Below are 6,857 nucleotides of genomic sequence, written 5' to 3' on the forward strand. Positions count from 1 at the left end.
TCAATCCCACACCGTCCTGCTGCCACAAATACTCACTAGAGCAGCAATCCGCCGGACTGAAACAATGTATTTAAGCATTTATAATGACTTAGTACATCTTAAGTAAGAACCAGTGAGTTTGGAGCTGAGAGCCACAGACAGAGTAGGTCTTTTAATATGTTTACAATAGGTAAAATGCAGAACAATGCTACACTGGTCCTTTAACCCAGATACATCAACTCTTCTACCTGGAAAATGTCTGCACAGTGTAGTTAACATGTAGTCACATGAGATATTTTCTACTGATAGGGCAGAATATCTGGAAAATGATAGTCTTCCAACCACTCAAAGCTACAGTAAGAGACAAAGACAAAATTGGTGTTCAATGTCGAGCCCAAAGACATTTCCAAGTGCTGATTTGAAAAGTCAGGGATCGAACACTGCTCTACCGTCTGAGCCACAGCTGCACAGAGAAGGTAATATCAGTTTACTTTCGATCGTAGCTTTATGTGTAACATCCTGGAAAAATGACAGGGCGGTTGAGCTGTGTAAGTGGGTTCCCAAAATTAAATACCACCCTGGGCCCCATAAAGATGTAAGGCCAGCCCTGTAACACAAACATATATCACAATGGTAACAAATAAAAGACCAACTTTGTCTTGCTGTCTCAATATTCATTGACTGTTATTGACACATTTCTTCCTGTTCATCAGCTTTCATTCAGAATCAGCTGATGAGTTTTGGACACTCAGCATGTTATCATTATTATTGTGCACTGTGTATGATATACACACAAACAGTCTCATGGCAGTTAGTGAAATAGTCACCAAATGCAATTATTGGTTTTGTGCACAGGGACACAAAATTTCCAGGGTTTTTTGTGTCGCTCATGTAGACTTCATTCTCGGGACAAAATTTTGTTGCAAAACAAAGATAATATTTCGGCAACAGAACCTCTTAGTTAGGTATAGGAAAAACATCATGTTTGGGCTTTAAATAACTTAATATAGTTAGGTTAAGACAACAGTATAAACGTTAGGTTTATGCACGAAAAGAAACTTTTAGGAAAACTGTCACAAACTTGATGATGAACCAGTTTAAAGCACAACCACCAGGGACACCAGTAAAGCGAACACACCCACAATGAGACAGGGATCATTTCATTGTTCAACATTACAACTAGCATTCTATTGGTTGGGTAATTTTGCCAGGGTTATTGCACAAAAATATCAGAGAGCAGAGGAGATACCCTAGAGCAGATAATTCCCATAGAAGCAGCCTGAGTGTGAGGGCAAGGGCTGAAGCTGGAGCACAATCTGTGCAAGCAACAATATATCAGTGCACTGAAAAAAAAGAATAGTTGGACCAACTTAATTTAATTATTTCAATTGGTAACACACAAATTAATTAAGTTTTCCCAAATTAAGTTAACAAGTTGGATTAACACAATTGCTTTAAGTCAGATTTATGTAATAATTTGATGGTTTTCAAATCAATGGTTTGCATTACTCCAACTTAAAATGAAGGCAAGTCAACCTAAAGTTTCCAGTTTATCCAACTTGATTATTTGCTTGACCCAAAAGTAAAATACTGCTCCTTTACAACTTAAAAGTATGGTTTCAGGAAAACTAATTTGTGTCGTAATCTTAGTGTAAAATTGTAATTTGTTCAACATAATTAAAATACCTATTCTAACGATACAATTTTAAGTTGGGGGACATCTTGTGCTGCTCAAGCTGCATAACGATTTTCTGGAGCACTTCAAAAGTGAAATGAAGGGGTTTTGGATAAGACAGGTTGATTGCATATATCAAACCCAGAAGCAATGTGACTACTCTCTAATGTCAACTTGCACGTCCATTTTCCTCGTTGTCTGATTGAATGACTCTCTACTCGAGTTTAAATGGACACTAACACTGTTCAATACGCTGTAACTTACATTGACTATGGGTATCCTTGTTATTTGTAATCTATCTTTTAGTTTGTGAATGTTTTGTGATTTTACTTTTGTAGCCCAAAAGTGTTCCAAGTTGCCTGTTGCTGCACATGATTATACATCATAGGCTATTCTTCAGTGTAAAGGAGTCCTGTTGTACGACCATCTGTAGGAAAGAAAACAAAGCTGTATTGCTCTTGACAAACCAATGTAGTGGGAATTAAGCACTTGCTATAGTGGTTCTACATATCGATAGCAGGAATCTTTGTGCTTTTTGGAAATGATTTCTATTTATGTTGAATGACTACACTGCAGTGCAATGATGTTCCCTGTTTGGAGAGCAGTGCATAGCCTCCACCCTCATGGAGTCTTTGTTGTTTGGCGCTGAGGGATTTGGGATAGCTTGGTATTTATTTTTCACCAGTTGTGGAGCTGTTACATGAGTACTGTTTTAATATTTTGTGTTTTTGTATGCAGGCTCTAGTATCATGGATGGTCAGATGTTTACCATATTTAATGTATTTAAGCATTTTCAATAAAAACACCTGAAATAAGTTTTGTCTCATGTGTGTCTTAATTGGGGATAAAAAAAAGGTTTTTACCTGATTAATTCATTTCCAATTAATTAAACTATATTGAGTTGGACAAACATAAATCAATTTAATTCCATTAATGGTATTCTTTTATTTAGGGTGTCTTTCATAAAATTGAGTCGGACTAACTCAATTCAATTATATTGCATGGATGTTCTTAGTTTAAGTTCGGTTTACACATATGTATTGGATGGAAAACCTGCCCACAATTTAATTGAGTTCATCCAATGAATTATTTTTTTGAGTGTATGAAGAGAATCCCATACTCCTTACACAGCGTAATTCTTGGAAGATCTTGATTATTCAGTTATTTTATTCAAGCTGGACCCAGTTCTGGAGGATGGTTTGCTTAGAGTTGGAGGGAGATTGAGTATGGCAATCATGCCTGAGGAGACAAAACATCTGGTCATCCTGTCCAAAATCCAACATGTACCCACTATGTATCATATTAAAGCCCATTCACGAACCAAGGTGGGCCATGGTGGAAGAAACCATGTTCTTTTCAGATTATGGATGAAGTACTGGATTTCAAGTGCTAATGCAGCAACAAGAAGTATCCTGTCCAACTATGGCTTCTGTAAGCACCATAAAGGAAAGGTTCTAGAGACCTATCCTGACAGGAAAGGATTGGTGCGATCACATTTGCACATGTGCAAACCAAGACACGCTGGACAGGCCAGTGACCAAACTTTGTCTTCTACAATAAGCTGAAACATAAAGTTATTAGTGGCCTCTTACCCTTAGGGGAATTTGGGGTTTTTGTTTGTTTTGTTTGTTCATTTTATCATGGATTTGTTGGCTCCATTATATAAATATCTATTGAATTGTTGTCCTCCTGCCATTAACAATTAGGGGCCGGTGTGTTCACCCCCCCAGTGGCTTTAAGATCGAAAATGGATATTGGTTAAAGTCACTATAATATACAGTATATCTAACCTATTACATTATGTGTACATACAAAATCAAATGTAGCACTTGACTTACCTTCTATCCAAGTCACTGTAATGAGAGAAAATGGCGGCTCAACTGCAGAGGAAAAATCTGGAAATGATGTGGATGTCATGACGTCAGACGCACAACACTAAGAGAAACCTAATTGACACGTTTTTACTTAAATGAGAATAGCAGGTTAAGGGAACAAATTATAATTTCAAATTGATATATACCACAAAAGTACATTGCCATCACTAAAGCAGAAATCTGATTTAGACCCCTTTGAAAAATTACGACACATCGACTTCTACTGAAATACTCTTTTTAGAGTGTGTGCAAGCATACAGTTTGAGCAGAAGTAGAGCAAGGTGCGACGACAGGGTTTTGAGGGAAAGCATTACAAAATCTCAATGTGAACTCAAGTGGTTATGCTCTTTAATTGTAGGAACACTATACATTTTGAATAAAGATAGAACAAAAACTCAATAGTTTTGAAGACCTCTAGCAAACTATTAAATGATTACTGACTGAAAAAAAAATATTCAAGAAATAAAGAGAAAAATGAAAAAGTACTTGTAGTGTTTGTAGACTCTAGTGTCTCTAACTAATATGATCCTACCAAAACGCCTTTTTCGTTACATTTTGGTGCAAGCCTACATCGTAGTGCATGCTAGATTTGACTTTGCTGTATTTTTTCAAGAGGTAAAAAAGAAAGGCATAGACGTACAGTATAATCACATAATTGGTCTAGTCTAATTCTACCCAGATATGGTCCTATCTTGATTATCTGTTAATTTACACATTCACATAGTCAACATGACAACATGTGTCTGTTTACCCAGCTTTGATTGGTCAGTAGGCGCTACTTTTATACGAGTTGATCTCTTATCTCCAATATAACCTGCTCCGGAGCAGTTTAGGTGTTCAGGCATGGTGATTTATTCCAATAAGAAATGAACCTCCATTGTGGAACTAAAAACCCAAAGTTAACCCTGAAGTAACCTTGATAACCCCAAATCCTGCTTCGTGGTACAAGACCCAAGTTTTATTCTACCCAGATCTGGTCTCATTCTACCCTTACCAATCAAACCAATTACAGAATACTTTAAAAGAATTGTATTACAAATACAAGTATCAAAGATACTGCCCATCTGTGATTGGAAATCAAATATCAAATGAGGGCAGACGGTGGCCATTTTGAATTTCCTGGATTTAAGTATTTTCCCTTTTCGGATTATACATGAATACATTTTGTATGTCGAAGAGGATATATTTAGGGGTGTGATGCAAGTAAAATAGTCTCAGTTGCAGTGTGAGGTCAAGTTACATTAATGCTGGACTATTAAACTTCCTCTATGAAGAGAATCCCAAACTCCTTACACAGCGTAATTCTTGGAAGATCTTGATTATTCTCTCTCTGGTGTTCTCGCCCATGTTATCTTTCCTAACGTCGATACAGAGATTCAAGTGCCGGCTCTTACTGTCCAATATGAGGTCTTCATTTTCAAATGTAACTATAGACACTTGCCCTTTCCAATGTTTTCACTTTGCTTGCTCTTCACCTGCTGTCTTTGATTTCTATTTATAGTACCGATAGCATACCGATCAGCAGGTGTTCCTCTTTGATTGGTACTCTGTTAGTAGCCATTTGCCCAGAGGTTTGCATCAGTTATAGTTATCAGTTGGTTGGTTTAGTTCTCCAACAAGGTCCATTTTTACAGCTGCTTTCCAGAACATCAGATCTCCAAAGGGTTCAGCTTTCCGGCAATCGGGTTTTGCATACGGTCAACTCGTGTCAAAAGGGAAAAGTGCAAAGGTCTGCAGATCTTAGATATGACCTCGGCCGCGCGTCGCCATTGTGGTTCCATGATTTTATTGACCCACATGTATGTGTGTATTTATATTTTGTATAATACTAATATTGTGTTTTTATATGTCTAAGATTAGTTTATAACTAATCCATCCATATCATCTTTCCACTTGTTTAAACATGCTTTGTCTTCTTATTATAAGTTAAATTGTACATATCCATAATAACACCTCTGTATAACCTCTTATTGTTTTGTGATACTTTTTTCATATTCGGTCAGTATACATTACCTCATCAAAGAGTTACATTGTAATTAGGATTCCATCATTCAATTTCATTTCACCATACATGTGACAAGTTAAAAGATACACTCGTAGCCTGTTAATAAGTTACGAAAGCTCATGGTCTGTAATTATGTTAATCTTTGATGAGGTTAAAAAGATCATATTCATACATACTCGCTGATTTATTTATTCTTAAAATCAGCGCACCTCATTTACATGACCAGAGATAAAGTGATCAGATTAAAAAAAGAAATCCAATTCACTTGTAAAGATATAACTCCTGTACCTGTGAAAGAAAACACTACATGGGTAAGCGCTCCTTAATCAGTCTGCTACATCATGTCAGATCCGTGCCTAAAGAGATATGTCTAAATCTAATAGGTATACGGTCACCAGGTGACCAGCTTTAGCATTAATGTAGCTGTCAAATGGCTTTTCCAATGACTGCTCCCACAGCTGTGTCTCAGTTTGATCAGACTGGGAGGCGACTGAAATAAGGACCAAGACCAACATGGTGCATTATGACAGGTGGTGTGTCTAATGTAATGTCTGCATTTCATACCAACAAGGTCAAGAGGCCACCATCTACATCATTAATGTAGCTGTCAGAAAGCTCCTCCAATTACTGCTCTCAATTGGCTGCAGCTTGTCAAGGTTCTTTAGCACTGATGCATCTACGATTCATCGTGCAGTGTGTGTGTGTCTGTGTGTGTGTGTGTGCGTGTGTGTGTGTGTGTGTCCTGCACGCAGACTTACCTATTAGTATGGGCTTCACAAATGGCTTGACACCTACTAATGAATGAAGTAATTAACTACCTCAGGAACAAATTGTAGAGGAAATGACATCTTAGAAATTAGAATTATACATCCTTCAGTATGAAAGCAGAAGCTGTCAGACTGGTTGTGACAGATATGTGCTGCTGGTGGTGATGTTTATGGAAAACAGAGAATGATCACGTTGTGTATAAAAACAATGGTGATGGCTACATTCCTACACAGTGCATGTTCATGAGGTTGACTTAACACACAATTGCAAAACTGACAAACAACAACGAATCACATAGTATGAAACCGAACAAATAACAAACTAGACTAATGATACCCGATAAGTTAACTCTTTAACGGATAAGTCTGGAGATTCTCTCTCGCCCCTGTAGTCTCCAAATCACATGTGCAGAGCCAAACCAACAACCAATGTAGCTGTTAAAAAGTATTGTGTGTGTGTATGAGGCAAACCAGGGGAAGAAGCCAAGCAGATCCAGCACATAGAGCACATCCCAGAGCTCAGGTTGAGGGAGGTGATAGAGGGAGTGTTCTCTCCG

The sequence above is a fragment of the Pholis gunnellus genome, assembly GCF_910591455.1.
Source record: "Pholis gunnellus genome assembly, chromosome: 14".
In the NCBI taxonomy this organism is placed as follows: Eukaryota; Metazoa; Chordata; class Actinopteri; order Perciformes; family Pholidae; genus Pholis; species Pholis gunnellus.